Source organism: Protomyctophum parallelum, assembly GCF_964188405.1.
Source record: "Protomyctophum parallelum genome assembly, chromosome: 4".
Classification (NCBI taxonomy): domain Eukaryota; kingdom Metazoa; phylum Chordata; class Actinopteri; order Myctophiformes; family Myctophidae; genus Protomyctophum; species Protomyctophum parallelum.
In genome coordinates this window covers 4,946,044-4,964,425 of record NC_139700.1, presented here as the reverse complement: position 1 = coordinate 4,964,425, position 18,382 = coordinate 4,946,044, and positions in this window count along the sequence as shown.

Below are 18,382 nucleotides of genomic sequence, written 5' to 3'. Positions count from 1 at the left end.
AAGGTTGGCCTTGAACCTCCCTAAGTCTGGGCGGTCGGGGTTCGATTCCCAGCCCGGGTCCGATACCAAAGATTCTAGAAATGGGACCCAATACTGTACATCCCTGCTTGGCACTCGGCATGCAGCAAGGGTTGGATTGGATTGGGGAAAGTCCCTGCGACATACTAGCGTCACGTCAGGGGGTGTACTTGTACACCAAGCTGCCTCAAACTACAGAAACAGGAGGTGACTCTTTTTGAGTGGTGCAACCACTCCAAGGAACAGCAATGTCCGTGTTCACCTATGTGACGTTAACCCATGCACCTATGTGACTATGAGCACCAGTAGGACTATTAGTAACAGTAGGGGCGCTGTTGTGCCAGAAACAGAGAGAGAGATAGTTCTGCACTGTTGCCTGCTAATGAGAGAGGGGGGGGGGGGGGGGGGGCTGGGGGGAGAGGGGAATTGCACCACTCAGTTCACACGGGTGTGATTTCAATACAGAGACAGTCATGACGGCAAGACTAACTGAGAAAAACTGTTTTTATCCAAAAATGAGTTAATAGCACATGCAGGCAGACTTCACATACTAGTCTGAAATAAATGTCAGAACTGAAATGTGTAAGAAATGCCTAAACATGTAGCTAGGTGTAATGTTAGAATCCACAGCAAAAAGAAACAGGAGATAGGCTCCTGCCCTAGGCTATAACGGGCCTCATGGCTCGGCATGGCTTGCTTACAGTACTTCTCTAAAACGATTGTGCCGCGGCCTCTGGCGACCGGATGTCTCCCGTGGGTTAAACAGAGGCCTATCTATCTAATCTCTTTTATTGTATGTAGCTAACGGTGCTCTTTTAATCGGTCTTGCCGTTTTCTGTGAAAACACTTTGTGACCTCGTTTTTGTTTTGATAGCCACAAATAAAGTGTATTGTTATCGTTATAACCTAGTAACCATAATATCAAACAAGCATGTCCATGTTTTACTGATCTCCCTACATTACCCCCAGCATAGGCTTATAAATTCTCTAACGTGACCTCTGCAAGGTAAAAGGAGAGGGATCCGACCCGTCAAAGAAGTTTCTCTATTTCTTCCTGGTGGTGATTTTCAGGTGTGGTAACAATAACATAATCATTAGACTGTAAGTAAAATGTTCTAGCTTTGCATTGAACCAGTTGTGTATATATTCTCTGTCTGATCTCCAGGATGTGGACCATGGTGAGAGTGCAGGTTGTTCTGTTAGTCCTGCTCATACAGACAGTAACTGGAGACGAGGCAGAAGCGCTTGGACTTGAAGAGGATACAGAGTCTGCATTCATCGAAATAGAAGACCTGGATGCTATAGGTAAACTGACTCTAATGTCCTCCTATTGATATGATCAGTGGTGTGAAAAGTACTCAAATCATTTACTTTAAGTAAAAGTATCAATACTGCAATGTAGAAATACTCTGTTACTAGTATAAGGCTGGAATAAAAAAACATATTTGAGTAAAAGTAGCCTACTGGTATTAAAATAAAAGTAGAAAGTACTCTTTTGCAGAATGTCCCATTTCATGTTCATCCATATTTGAAAATAGCCGATCTACAAGCTCACAATGTTTTGCATCGCAACGTATTGTATGCTTGTAAATCGGCTATTTCCAAATGGGCGAAATGTATATAATGTTTTGTAATAATAATAAAAATCTACAAAGTAACTAGTAACTAAAGTTTTCAAATAATTGTAGTGGAGTAAAAAGTACAATATTTGCCTCTGAGATCTCCACTAAAGTAAAAAGAAAAAAAACTCAAAATTGTACTTAAGTACAGTACGTGAGTAAATACTTAGTTACTTTCCACCACTGGATATATGGGTCTCTATTTATGTCCATGCTAAACCCCTTATCCCTAAACGTTTTATTTTTATTTTCTTACTATTTTGAAAAACATTTTTGAATTGTTCAAATAGCCGATAACGATATACAATACAAGCTCACGTGCCGATGTAGATCGGCTAGTTGAACTATTCAAAAATGTTATTCAAAATAGTAAAAAAGGCAACGTTTAGGGATAAGGGGTTTAGCATGGACGAAACAGAGCCCATGATAGTTGTTACTTAAGTACAATTTTGAGGTAATTGTACTCCACTACCTTTATTTTAAAACTTTAGTTACTAGTTACTTTATAGATTTATATTATTAGATAGATTAGCAGATATATTATTAGATTAACCACTTCAATATATATACCTATATACATTTCGGCAATTTGAAAATAGCCGATCTACAAGCTCACAATGCAACACATTATGAGCTTGTAGATCAATTAAAATATTTTAAAACATTTTATACGCAAACTTGTGAAACAGGACATTCTGCATAATGACTACATTCTTATACTTTACCTATTGAAAAATAGCAGATCTACAAGCTCTCTATTGAGATCTACAAGCTCTAACGACGTTAAACTCACTTTTCCACTCTTTATGCATGCGCATACCCTCTATAAAGGCTGTGCACAACAATATATGTTTTTGTCTCATTCCTATTTGATGACCTCCTCAAATTGTCATGAATTCAAGGCTTCATGGGGTGTGTAGAGAAAATAGAAAATAAGTCATTTTTGGGTGAACTACTATTGACATTTGTTTTACGAAATTCTAAGTAAGTTAGAAAATATGTAAGTACAGTATACTGTATTTACCACATACCGTACTTCTGGATTTCAATACATTGAAAATACAAAATAAAAAAATATTGTCACTATAGGGTATAGAATGTTCAGAAAACTGAGCATATAGTGTGTATGCCATTATTATGTATAATTAATAATATGGTATATTATAATAAAGCTTGTTCGGTGGCTCTGAATTCTTGATTGCAGATACTCTTTTGGCAGATACCCCTGAAGAGTTTACTGACGATATGGACATGGCCCTTGACATGCATGTCGATATAAAAGAGGGGACGATTCGCCTCATAAGTGGAGGCAGCGAGGTCTGCTCCGGCAGAGTGGAGATCTTTTTCAAAGAGCAGTGGGGGACAGTGTGCGACGACGGCTGGGACATGAAGGATGCCCAGGTGGTGTGTAGACAAATGGGCTGTGGCAGGGCGCTGGAAGCACAAATGGGTAGATCTTTAGGAGAGAACAGTGGAGAAATGAACATCTGGTTGGATGATGTGAGCTGCACAGGCGACGAATCAGAGCTTGCACTGTGCATACCTAAAGGTTTGAATACAAGTAAGTGATTGATTAAATACTTAATTAGTCAGAAATATAAACAGTACAGAGTACAGTCAAACACTTGGTCTAAAAGGATATCACTGGAAAAAAAATCCTTGCGGTCTTGTTTCCATTCAACAGGTCAGGTGACCGGAAAATGTGGTCGTGGTGAAATTGCTGGCGTTGTCTGTGCTAAAAGAGGTAAACATGAATAGGCTAGACAGCGATATAGCCTATTGTTAGGCAGACAGGCTACTGAATGTATTTTACTGTTGCTTGCTGTCTTTTCACTTTTCCCCTTTATTTTTTCCCTCTGTGACGTACCCATCGTCCTCCAGTTTCTGAAGTTATATGTGGCCATAGTCAAATTGAAATTGCCCTGACTACCGGCACTACCCAGTCACAACACGGGCTGAATGTGTCCTCTGGTCACCTGGCCGACCGGTCCTGCTCATCTTTCACAGTACGTGGTCACAGAGCGTGGTACCATGTGCAACCTCGGGCTAACGTCTGTGGCAACATGTTCAAGGTGAGCATTTTGTCTACTAACTCTGTGCTGCTGCTGTTGTGAAGACACAAAAGTCTTGTCCTGTCCTCTTCTCCAATATGATTTGTGTGCGTCTACTTATAATTCAGCTGCAGGAGGCTACGACAGTGATGCTCATGGGCACAGCACATTAGAGTTAGAAGAGGTTAAACTGAACCTTATGTTACAGGAGTTCTGATGTAAAACCACGCATTGTGTTTTTTAGCCCAGCTAGAAGCAAAGATGGCAATGTCAGTTCATTGGTCCATCTGTCCATCCAACACTTTGACCTTTCTTCTAATGCCACCCTGAGGCCAAAATGGAAACAAGATAATATATTTTAATATATAATACCATGAGAGAATTGTCAGAAATGTTCACACAATATATAGAAAAAATGGAATGGGTATATTGCCATGAAACATGTGATGTATGTCCAACACTTTGGACCCAAACAAAATATCTCACATAGTACTCACTACTAGGGTGTTAGGAGTAGGACCAAGGCTTTTAAACTCTTAGTCTTCTCATTGTATTACCTTCTGATGTATTGTATGACTGATTTGCTGTTACACTGTCTAATTATGTAGTCCATAACATCGATTACAAGCTGGCTAGATATTCACTCACTCGACTGATCATTCATGTAACCTCTGTCTTACAGACCAACGGCACCCATGCCACCTACTCCAACAGTTTATTTGTCTACCCTGAAAACGATGGATCTACACCCATGAGTTTCCCCTTTTCTTGTACCTATCCCTTGTACACAGTGATCAGCCTTGCGGCTATCAGTCCATTCATTCAGTAAGTAACCTACTATATATAAAAGTTGCTAATGGTGCTGAAAACACAGGAACCGAATATAGAACGGTAATGACAGACATGCGACAGTTAAAACTAATCTATAAAACATCTTTAAATGAATTGCTGCCATACCATTATATTTGTAGGCCTATAGCACATTTCATATGCAGGAAAACATACCTGAATTATTATTATTTTTCTCTTTCAATGTAGCAAATTGAGATTGTCTTCAGAAATGAAGATAAAGTGCGTAACAAATAGAAATGATCTTTTATCATTAATTAATTAATATTATTATACCACTGGTACGGTATGGTCCTTTTAAGTGCCATGTTTCCTTGACAGGATGGAGTTGGACAATAGCATTTCAAGAGTGGCCTCACCACCCAACGCCTCCGTGACCTTATTTCAGAACGCCAACTACACAGAGCCTTACCCGGCAGGTAACCTCACCTTGACGGTGGGCTCTACCCTGCACGTACAAGTGTCTGTGCAGGAAATGGATGAGATGTTTGTGGTCGTTCTGTACGACTGCTACGCCAGTCACTCGTCAAGCCCAGAAGACTCCGAACGATACTACTACATCAGAACCATGTATGTGTAATTTCCTCAGCCTCAGCAGAACAATATAAAATAGAGGGTTGGGTTGGAGTGGGGTATGGTGTGTGTGTGTGTGTGTGTGTGTGTGTGTGTGTGTGTGTGTGTGTGTGTGTGGGGTGGAATCCAGTGGTGGAAAAAGTACTCAAGTGTTTTACTTAAGTTAAGTAAAAGTATCAATACTGCAATATAGAAATACTCCAGCATTTTGTAAAACTACTAAGGAAAGGAACGAGGGATGAGAATGAGATAGTGATGTGGCATGGGCTTACAACCGGACCGATTTGTACCCCCTAGGTGTCCAGGTCGTCATGTGACAGTGGATGAGAACGGCGCTTCCCTCAAGGCTAGATTTTCTACCCTGCTCTTCCTGTTCGGAAGAAGCGGCCACAGCGACCTCTTCCTTCACTGTACACTCCACATGTGTGACAAGACAACCTCCTCTTGTACTCCTGTAAGTTTCACACTGCGCCATTTCATTCACTTGACATATTGCTAACCTTTTACAAAGTATACGGTGGTTTGTTTGGTCTGTGAGGAACCCTTTACCTTTCATTTCATTATGGTATGAAAATGAACTTGCTTTAGATAGGTAGTCCGACGTGGGATTTCCACTATGACGGTTTTATCTGACAAGGCTTTGTTATGTTGCATTTTGAATGCATTTTAACATTCGATTTGTAAAGCTGAAAATAAACTGAAAATAGCCCCTTAATGGCTCAGTAATGTTAGCCAGAATATATATTTTGTTCTTTTTATTGACCTTTGAGTAAATGTAAACAGACAATATATATATAACATTAAACTAAAGCCTACAAAAACATGTTGGCAGTGGTGTATGGTCAAAGCTGTGATTAGACAAAAACATGTTGGCAGTGGTCCTTTAAATCAGTATTAGTGCAGATGTTCGGGAAGTACTGTGAATATACTCCACTGGCTCTATTTTTGCCATGCTATACACCGCTTATACCTAAACTTCTTTGCCTTTTTATTTACTATTTTGAAAACATTTTAACATTGTTCAACTAGCCGATCTACATCGACACGCTTGTAGATCGGCTATTTGAACTATTCAAAAATGTTTTTCAAAATAGTAAAAAAAAGGCAAAGAATTTAGGAATAAGGGGTATATTACTGGCGAAAATAGGACTGTCTGTTGTGTTTTCAATTCACCTGTGTATATTTACTCATATTCTCTCACCATTGACAGACCTGCTCTAGTAGGGCCAAACGCTTTGCTCGCAGAACTGCAGGACTACCCCTCAAACTCATGACCTTTGGGCCGATCAGCTGTGAGTATCAAGAACAACATTAAGAAAGATAGAATGTTATGAAATCCAACGATCTGTTGACATGTCAATAATGTTAACGTTGACTAATTTATTATATCTTCTTTTTTGCTTTGGATCTTCGGGGCCCACGCTATAGTGGAGTGAACCAGTGGACATCTTTAAATGATCCAATATATTCCATTTCGTATAATAAGATTGTGTATGCTTGTTTGATTTGAAATATGCTATTTTGTCCTTCCATCCAATCTAATTAAACAGTAAAAAAAATGTCATTAAACATTCATGTTTTATTTATTTATTAAAGTAACATGCATTGTAGAGGCTGTTGGTTCCAATTCTCTTGTGGGATCATTTTTACTTTGTACCTTTTCATGAAGAGCCACATTTACATGTGCTCAAAAGGATGAGTTTTTTCCAAAGTTGTATGCATGGCTCTAAATCCTTCACTGAAGATCACTCAAGACAATTGGAGTGAATCAGAGTTCAAAATTCTTCCAAAACGTCATCTTCACTTTAACCTGAGCCAGCCTGTATGCAGATAAGTAAGGCCTGACTCACACCTTCACAACAGATTGATGTATAGCTGATGCATGAGACTTATTTACTGATGCAAGCTCACAATGCATTTCCAATGGGAGTCACATGGTTTGACACAACATTTTTGTTGTATGAGAGGGAGGGGGGGCAGTCGAAACACAGCCGAAAGCCGTACAACAAAAATGTTGTGTCAAACCATGTGACTTCCATTGGAAATGCATTGGGAGCTTGCATCAGTAAACAAGTCTCATACATCTAGCATGCATCAATGTTGTATGCTAGATCGAAAGGTGTGAGTCAGGCCTAAGCCTGGGACCGAGGCTAGCCTGTATGTGAGTCCAGTACCATCCGGTACCATCTCATAGCAGAGCAGATACAGCCTGGTTAACCACTCCCCCTTGAATACGTTTCATTCCAAAATGCAGTGTGATTTCAAGGGGGAGTGGTTAACCAGGCTAGAGCAGTTATTCACAGAAATCGCTCATGGGTCCATAGTGTTTCTTTCTATTCTTAACTTTCTATTAATAACTAGTGCGCTGATACAAACACTTTACAGCTGTCAGTAGTGAAGAGTGAAAAGATTTAAGTGTGAGCAAAGGGCCTTTTGTGGCCAACTTAGTACTTAGATACTTTCCACCACTGCCTATACAGTACCTTCATATTATATGCTATGCGGGTTTGGGCACAGCAGTGGCAGACATTTTCTGTTTCATATAATATTCATATAAATTATTTTAAGCCTAGAATCAAGCCATCCAGGATCCTGGTGAATCATAACCATAAAACATTAGATTCTGTGAGGAGGGAAAAAAAATCAAGAATCACCAGGATCCCAGGTGGCTTGATTCTATAGGCTTAAAAATAATAATAAAGTGTTTTTGGAAATCTCTATGGTTGTCTGGATCAATGGAAACAAAAAATGGGCGCCACTGCTATGCCCTATATGTTGTGGGTGTTAGCCTTCAAAACATGCATGACTCGAGAGTGGCAACTTAAAATTGTTGTGTTTGAGCCAATAATCTTGTGAACATCTTATCTTAACATACAGCGAGCCACAGTGTTTAGGACTTAGAGTACAATAAGCTCAGCAGTTTGAACAAACAGTCTGGAATCAATTCGATATGCATACATGGGTGACGATATACATGGACAACAATATTGGTTAATTCATAAGATTCAATGATTTAAATTCGACAGTAACTAATACCAAATAAATGAAGTCTGTGTGAAACGTGCGTGGATAGTACTTTTACTCAAGTCAAAAAACCCTCCTCAGAGCAGACACAGGCAGCTTTCACTGGCTAGTATTTCTAAAATGTTTGGATTAAAACGGCGATCGTGCCCGAACGGTGGGTCATACCGGGACGGCGGACAGCTCGTTGGATCTGGCCTGGCCCGAGTCTGTGTCGCTCCCTGGCCGGCCTGGGAGCGAAAAGGTTACTCCCAGTCACTTGGGGTAACCAAGTGACTGCTGGGGTTACGGGGTAGTGTAGCCAAGTGAATGCTGTGCTAACCCGTCTCTGCTTATTAGCTGTGGCCTAATATTTAACCGTTTCAGGTTGAGGTATTAGGACAATTAGGTAATCTTCTCAGGTTGTAAACAGTTGTGAATTCAGGTGAAACCTTTTATCCAACTACTTGGCCCACCCCAATATGCTAGGTATCACCAGCTAGAAATTATACAACAAAATGTGTCACATTATTTGAAATTGAAGTTTTTATTAATTCAAGTTAGAGTAGTAGTCATGGTTACATGGGCCAACGATAAAATTCTGGAACAAGAATTGAACCAGTAGCTACACTGTACAAACAATGTTAGGGGGATACCTCAACAAGCAGGATTACTCAATTAGGCAGATAGTGACCATGAAATAACTTAAAAGCAGAATTTGTAGTGTGATATTATTGGTTGGTATGGCTGCATTACACAAAGAACCAGCATTCAAGTGTAATACTGAACGTTGACAAATAACTATGCTTTGTTCAAAGTTATCTGGCTTTCTAATCCTGCATCTTCATATCCGTCATGTTTTCAAAAAAATGGTACTCTGTATGGAGGTGAGGGTATTGATTTGAGCTCACTCTTTGTGGACACCAACAGAGAGACTTTGCGTATGCTACATGCCTGCCTGTCACTTGTGGAGCAATAGAAAGCTCCTGTTGTAAAGGGATTTTGTGTTGTGTATTGTATATTTTAATGTATTGTACCTTTTAAAGTTTTTGATTCATGGGTTTTCTATTATTGTTTGGACCCAATGTTTTATACATTTGTGTCAATAAACTAACTAACTATCTTTGAGGGACCCATTTTATTTGCAATAGGTCTACTTCTTGACCTAACAAAATAACTCCCAAACATTGAACTCGCTGACATAACATGGTCAACAGAGGATATAATATATAATATATAATATAAAAAGTGTAAACAACTCTCACCTTCAACAAGAAACTATGAAGTGGGTCAGTCTGTCGTACAGTAAAACAAATTGAAATAGGTGACATGAATAAATAAATAGTGCTAACACGGTTTGGAAATAAATATCTGAACCACCTGACCTTAAAAAGAAAAGAAACAACTTCAAAACCTTTTCCAGCTCCCCAAACACTCAAATCAGGCTCATGGTCAAACATGAGGCCTCAAACCTGCCAGGTTTGAGGCCTCATGTTTGACCTGGGCAGTGGGCACCCCTTATCCATTCTGACCTGAGAACAGATTCTAAAAATGTCTTCTACGGTACATCCTGACAGTTTTCTGAAAAAGCTATGTTTCTATGTCAGTCGTTCTTTGATTTTTCAAAAATAGCAGACCTACAAGCTCGTAGCACGCCGCTCGTAGCACGCCACTCGGTGGCGCGCTATGAGCTTGTAGATCTGCTATTTTTCAATAGCTAAAGCATAACATAATGTTAACACCAAAAGGGGTTCCCGCCCAAAATGTGTTAAAGGGACAGTGTTACATATACTATTGTTCATTATTGAGTGTACAGTGTAAAGCCTACAGTGGTTTTGTGTGTGATGTTTTACCCTGCTGCATCTCACCAGCTCAGTGGCCTTTAGAACAAAGCGGAGATCCGGGCACACTTAAGGTTGGCCTTGAACCTCCCTAAGTCTGGGCGGTCGGGGTTCGATTCCCGGCCCGGGTCCGATACCAAAGATTCTAGAAATGGGACCCAATACTGTACATCCCTGCTTGGCACTCAGCATGCAGCAAGGGTTGGATTGGATTGGGGAAAGTCCCTGCGACATACTAGCGTCACGTCAGGGGGTGTACTTGTACACCAAGCTGCCTCAAACTACAGAAACAGGAGGTGACTCTTTTTGAGTGGTGCAACCACTCCAAGGAACAGCAATGTCCGTGTTCACCTATGTGACGTTAACCCATGGACCTATGTGACTATGAGCACCAGTAGGACTATTAGTACCGGTAGGGGCGCTGTTGTGCCAGAAACAGAGAGAGAGATAGTGCTGCACTGTTGCCTAATAATGAGAGAGGGGGGGGGGGGGGGGGGGCTGGGGGGAGAGGGGAGTTGCACCACTCAGTTCACACGGGTGTGATTTTAATACAGAGACAGTCTTGACGGCAAGACTAACTGAGAAGAGAAAAACTGTTTTTATCCAAAATGAGTTAATAGCACATGCAGGCAGACTTCACATACTAGTCTGAAATAAATGTCAGAACTGAAATGTGTAACAAATGCCTAAACATGTAGCTAGGTGTAATGTTAGAATCCACAGCAAAAAGAAACAGGAGATAGGCTCCTGCCCTAGGCTATAATGGGCCTCATGGCTCGGCATGGCTTACTTACAGTACTTCTCTAAAACGATTGTGCCGCCGCCTCTGGCGACCGGATGTCTCCCGTGGGTTCAACAGAGGCCTATCTATCTAATCTCTTTTATTGTATGTAGCTAACGGTGCTCTTTTAATCGGTCTTGCCGTTTTCTGTGAAAACACTTTGTGACCTTGTTTTTGTTTTGATAGCCACAAATAAAGTGTATTGTTATCGTTATAACCTAGTAACCATAATATCAAACAAGCATGTCCATGTTTTACTGATCTCCCTATATTACCCCCAGCATAGGCTTATAAATTCTCTAACGTGACCTCTGCAAGGTAAAAGGAGAGGGATCCGACCCGTCAAAGAAGTTTCTCTATTTCTTCCTAAAATGTTCTAGCTTTGCATTGAACCAGTTGTGTATATATTCTGTCTGATCTCCAGGATGTGGACCATGGTGAGAGTGCAGGTTGTTCTGTTAGTCCTGCTCATACAGACAGTAACTGGAAGCGACGAAGAAGCGCTTGGACTTGAAGAGGATACATCCATCGCATTCATCGGAGAAGAGGAAAACGTGGATGTTATAGGTAAACTAATAGGTAACTAACGCTAATGTCCTCCTATTGATATGATCAGTGGTGTGAAAAGTACTCAAATCATTTACTTTAAGTAAAAGTATCAATACTGCAATGTAGAAATACTCTGTTACTAGTATAAGGCTGGAATAAAAAAACATATTTGAGTAAAAGTAGCCTACTGGTATTAAAATAAAAGTAGAAAGTACTCTTTTGCAGAATGTCCCATTTCATGTTCATCCATATTTGAAAATAGCCGATCTACAAGCTCACAATGTTTTGCATCGCGACGTATTGTATGCTTGTAAATCGGCTATTTTCAAATGGGCGAAATGTATATAATGTTTTGTAATAATAATAAAAATCTACAAAGTAACTAGTAACTAAAGTTTTCAAATAATTGTAGTGGAGTAAAAAGTACAATATTTGCCTCTGAGATCTCCACTCAAGTAAAAAGAAAATAACCTCAAAATTGTACGTGAGTAAATACTTAGTTACTTTCCACCACTGGATATGGTTATGGCTCTCTATTTTTGTCCATGCTAAATCCCTTATCCCTAAACGTTTAATTTTTTTACTATTTTGAAAAACATTTTTGAATTGTTCAAATAGCCGATAACGATATACAATACAAGCGCACGTGTCGATGTAGATCGGCTACTTGAACTATTCAAAAATGTTTTTCAAAATAGTAAAAAAGGCAACGTTTAGGGATAAGGGGTTTAGCATGTACGAAACAGAGCCCATGATAGTTGTTACTCAAGTACAATTTTGAGGTAATTGTACTTGACTCCACTACCTTTATTTTAAAACTTTAGTTACTAGTTACTTTATAGATTTATATTATTAGATAGATTAGCAGATATATTATTAGATTAACCACTTCAATATATATACCTATATACATTTCGGCAATTTGAAAATAGCCGATCTACAAGCTCACAATGCGACACATTATGAGCTTGTAGATCAATTAAAATATTTTAAAACATTTTATACATATGCGAACTTGTGAAACAGGACATTCTGCATAATGACTACATTCTTATACTTTACCTATTGAAAAATAGCAGATCTACAAGCTCTCTATTGAGATCTACAAGCTCTAACGACACTTTGCCACTCGATTTGCCACTCTTTATGCATGCGCATACCCTCTATAAAGGCTGTGCACAACAATATATGTTTTTGTCTCATTCCTATTTGATGACCTCCGCAAATTGTCATGAATTCAAGGCTTCATGGGGTGTGTAGAGAAAATAGAAAATATGTCATTTTTGGGTGAACTACTATTGACATTTGTTTTACGAAATTCTAAGTAAGTTAGAAAATATGTAAGTACAGTATACTGTATTTACCACATACCGTACTTCTGGATTTCAATACATTGTGAATACAAAATTAAAAAATATTGTCACTATAGGGTATAGAATGTTCAGAAAACTGAGCATATAGTGTGTATGCCATTATTATGTATAATTAATAATATGGTATATTATAATAAAGCTTGTTCGGTGGCTCTGAATTCTTGATTGCAGATACTCTTTTAGCAGATACCCTTGAAGTGTCTCCCATCCATGATATCCATATCATGTTGCCTGACGATATGGCCAAGGCCATGGACATGGACATGGACATGCCTGTCGGTATAAAAGAGGGGACGATTCGCCTCATAAGTGGAGGCAGCGAGGTCTGCTCCGGCAGAGTGGAGATCTTTTTCAAAGAGCAGTGGGGGACAGTGTGCGACGACGGCTGGGACATGAAGGATGCCAAGGTGGTGTGTAGACAAATGGGCTGTGGCAGGGCGCTGGAAGCACAAATGGGTAGATCTTTAGGAGAGAACAGTGGAGAAATGAACATCTGGTTGGATGATGTGAGCTGCACAGGCGACGAATCAGAGCTTGCACTGTGCATACCTAAAGGTTTGAATACAAGTAAGTGATTGATTAAATACTTTATTAGTCAGAAATGTAAACAGTACAGAGTACAGTCAAACACTTAGTCTAAAAGGATCACTGGGAAAAAATCCTTGCGGTCTTGTTTCCATTCAACAGGTCAGGTGGGAACCGGAAAATGTGGTCGTGGTGAAATTGCTGGCGTTGTCTGTGCTAAAAGAGGTAAACATGAATAGGCTAGACAGCGATATAGCCTATTGTTAGGCAGCCAGGCTACTGAATGTATTTTACTGTTGCTTGCTGTCTTTTCACTTTTCCCCTTTATTTTTTCCCTCTGTGACGTACCCATCGTCCTCCAGTTTCTGAAGTTATATGTGGCCATAGTCAAATTGAAATTGCCCTGACTACCGGCACTACCCAGTCACAATTAGGGCTGAATGTGTCCTCTGGTCACCTGGCCGACCGGTCCTGCTCATCTTTCACAGTACGTGATCACAGAGCGTGGTACCATGTGCAACCTCGGGCTAACGTCTGTGGCAACATGTTCAAGGTGAGCATTTTGTCTACCAACTCTGTGCTGCTGCTGTTGTGAAGACACAAAAGGCTTGTCCTGTCCTCTTCTCCAATATGATTTGTGTGTGTCTACTTATAATTCAGCTGCAGGAGGCTACGACAGTGATGCTCTTGGGCACAGCACATTAGAGTTAGAAGAGGTTAAACTGAACCTTATGTTACAGGAGTTCTGATGTAAAACCATGCATTGTGTTTTTTAGCCCAGCTAGAAGCAAAGATGGCAATGTCAGTTCATTGGTCCATCTGTCCATCCAACACTTTGACCTTTCTTCTAATGCCACCCTGAGGCCAAAATGGAAACTTTGCACAACAAGATAATATATTTTAATATATAATACCATGAGAAAATTGTCAGAAATGTTCACACAATATATAGAAAAAATTGAATGGGTATATTGCCATGAAACATGTGATGTATGTCCAACACTTTGGACCCAAACAAAATATCTCACATAGTACTCACTACTAGGGTGTTAGGAGTAGGACCAAGGCTTTTAAACTCTTAGTCTTCTCATTGTATTACCTTCTGATGTATTGTATGACTGATTTGCTGTTACACTGTCTAATTATGTAGTCCATAACATCGATTACAAGCTGGCTAGATATTCACTCACTCGACTGATCATTCATGTAACCTCTGTCTTACAGACCAACGGCACCCATGCCACCTACTCCAACAGTTTATTTGTCTACCCTGAAAACGATGGATCTACACCCATGAGTTTCCCCTTCTCTTGTACCTATCCCTTGTACACAGAGATCAGCCTTGCGGCTATCAGTCCATTCATTCAGTAAGTAACCTACTATATATAAAAGTTGCTAATGGTGCTGAAAACACAGGAACCGAATATAGAACGGTAATGACAGACATGCGACAGTTTAAAACTAATCTATAAAACATCTTTAAATGAATTGCTGCCATACCATTATATTTGTAGGCCTATAGCACATTTCATATGCAGGAAAACATACCTGAATTATTATTATCTTTCTCTTTCAATGTAGCAAATTGAGATTGTCTTCAGAAATGAAGATAAAGTGCGTAACAAATAGAAATGATCTTTCATCATTAATGAATTAATATTATTATACCACTGGTACGGTATGGTCCTTTTAAGTGCCATGTTTCCTTGACAGGATGGAGTTGGACAATAGCATTTCAAGAGTGGCCTCACCACCCAACGCCTCCGTGACCTTATTTCAGGACGCCAACTACACAGAGCCTTACCCGGCAGGTAACCTCACCTTGACGGTGGGCTCTACCCTGCACGTACAAGTGTCTGTGCAGGAAATGGATGAGATGTTTGTGGTCGTTCTGTACGACTGCTACGCCAGTCACTCGTCAAGCCCAGAAGACTCCGAACGATACTACTACATCAGAACCATGTATGTGTAATTTCCTCAGCCTCAGCAGAACAATATAAAATAGAGGGTTGGGTTGGAGTGGGGTATGGTGTGTGTGTGTGTGTGTGTGTGTGTGTGTGTGTGTGGGGTGGAATCCAGTGGTGGAAAAAGTACTCAAGTGTTTTACTTAAGTTAAGTAAAAGTATCAATACTGCAATATAGAAATACTCCAGCATTTTGTAAAACTACTAAGGAAAGGAACAAGGGATGAGAATGAGATAGTGATGTGGCATGGGCTTACAACCGGACCGATTTGTACCCCCTAGGTGTCCAGGTCGTCATGTGACAGTGGATGAGAACGGCGCTTCCCTCAAGGCTAGATTTTCTACCCTGCTCTTCCTGTTCGGAAGAAGCGGCCACAGCGACCTCTTCCTTCACTGTACACTCCACATGTGTGACAAGACAACCTCCTCTTGTACTCCTGTAAGTTTCACACTGCGCCATTTCATTCACTTGACATATTGCCAACCTTTTACAAAGTATACGGTGGTTTGTTTGGTCTGTGAGGAACCCTTTACCTTTCATTTCATTATGGTATGAAAATGAACTTGCTTTAGATAGGTAGTCCGACGTGGGATTTCCACTATGACGGTTTTATCTGACAAGGCTTTGTTATGTTGCATTTTGAATGCATTTTAACATTCGATTTGTAAAGCTGAAAATAAACTGAAAATAGCCCCTTAATCGCTCAGTAATGTTAGCCAGAATATATATTTTGTTCTTTTTATTGACCTTTGAGTAAATGTAAACAGACAATATATATATAACATTAAACTAAAGCCTACAAAAACATGTTGGCAGTGGTGTATGGTCAAAGCTGTGATTAGACAAAAACATGTTGGCAGTGGTCCTTTAAATCAGTATTAGTGCAGATGTTCGGGAAGTACTGTGAATATACTCCACTGGCTCTATTTTTGCCATGCTATACACCGCTTATACCTAAACTTCTTTGCCTTTTTATTTACTATTTTGAAAACATTTTAACATTGTTCAACTAGCCGATCTACATCGACACGCTTGTAGATCGGCTATTTGAACTATTCAAAAATGTTTTTCAAAATAGTAAAAAAAAGGCAAAGAATTTAGGAATAAGGGGTATATTACTGGCGAAAATAGGACTGTCTGTTGTGTTTTCTATTCACCTGTGTATATTTACTCATATTCTCTCACCATTGACAGACCTGCTCTAGTAGGGCCAAACGCTTTGCTCGCAGAACTGCAGGACTACCCCTCAAACTCATGACCTTTGGGCCGATCAGCTGTGAGTATCAAGAACAACATTAAGAAAGATAGAATGTTATGAAATCCAACGATCTGTTGACATGTCAATAATGTTAACGTTGACTAATTTATTATATCTTCTTTTTTGCTTTGGATCTTCGGGGCCCACGCTATAGTGGAGTGAACCAGTGGACATCTTTAAATGATCCAATATATTCCATTTCGTATAATAAGATTGTGTATGCTTGTTTGATTTGAAATATGCTATTTTGTCCTTCCATCCAATCTAATTAAACAGTAAAAAAAATGTCATTAAACATTCATGTTTTATTTATTTATTAAAGTAACATGCATTGTAGAGGCTGTTGGTTCCAATTCTCTTGTGGGATCATTTTTACTTTGTACCTTTTCATGAAGAGCCACATTTACATGTGCTCAAAAGGATGAGTTTTTTCCAAAGTTGTATGCATGGCTCTAAATCCTTCACTGAAGATCACTCAAGACAATTGGAGTGAATCAGAGTTCAAAATTCTTCCAAAACGTCATCTTCACTTTAACCTGAGCCAGCCTGTATGCAGATAAGTAAGGCCTGACTCACACCTTCACAACAGATTGATGTATAGCTGATGCATGAGACTTATTTACTGATGCAAGCTCACAATGCATTTCCAATGGGAGTCACATGGTTTGACACAACATTTTTGTTGTATGAGAGGGAGGGGGGGCAGTCGAAACACAGCCGAAAGCGTACAACAAAAATGTTGTGTCAAACCATGTGACTTCCATTGGAAATGCATTGGGAGCTTGCATCAGTAAACAAGTCTCATACATCTAGCATGCATCAATGTTGTATGCTAGATCGAAAGGTGTGAGTCAGGCCTAAGCCTGGGACCGAGGCTAGCCTGTATGTGAGTCCAGTAGCATCCGGTACCATCTCATAGCAGAGCAGATACAGCCTGGTTAACCACTCCCCCTTGAATACGTTTCATTCCAAAATGCAGTGTGATTTCAAGGGGGAGTGGTTAACCAGGCTAGAGCATTTATTCACAGAAATCGCTCATGGGTCCATAGTGTTTCTTTCTATTCTTAACTTTCTATTAATAACTAGTGCGCTGATACAAACACTTTACAGCTGTCAGTAGTGAAGAGTGAAAAGATTTAAGTGTGAGCAAAGGGCCTTTTGTGGCCAACTTAGTACTTAGATACTTTCCACCACTGCCTATACAGTACCTTCATATTATATGCTATGCGGGTTTGGGCACAGCAGTGGCAGACATTTTCTGTTTCATATAATATTCATATAAATTATTTTAAGCCTAGAATCAAGCCATCCAGGATCCTGGTGAATCATAACCATAAAACATTAGATTCTGTGAGGAGGGAAAAAAAATCAAGAATCACCAGGATCCCAGGTGGCTTGATTCTATAGGCTTAAAATAATAATAAAGTGTTTTTGGAAATCTCTATGGTTGTCTGGATCAATGGAAACAAAAAATGGGCGCCACTGCTATGCCCTATATGTTGTGGGTGTTAGCCTTCAAAACATGCATGACTCGAGAGTGGCAACTTAAAATTGTTGTGTTTGAGCCAATAATCTTGTGAACATCTTATCTTAACATACAGCGAGCCACAGTGTTTAGGACTTAGAGTACAATAAGCTCAGCAGTTTGAACAAACAGTCTGGAATCAATTCGATATGCATACATGGGTGACGATATACATGGACAACAATATTGGTTAATTCATAAGATTGAATGATTTAAATTCGACAGTAACTAATACCAAATAAATGAAGTCTGTGTGAAACGTGCGTGGATAGTACTTTTACTCAAGTCAAAAAACCCTCCTCAGAGCAGACACAGGCAGCTTTCACTGGCTAGTATTTCTAAAATGTTTGTATTAAAACGGCGATCGTGCCCGAACGGTGGGTCATACCGGGACGGCGGACAGCTCGTTGGATCTGGCCTGGCCCGAGTCTGTGTCGCTCCCTGGCCGGCCTGGG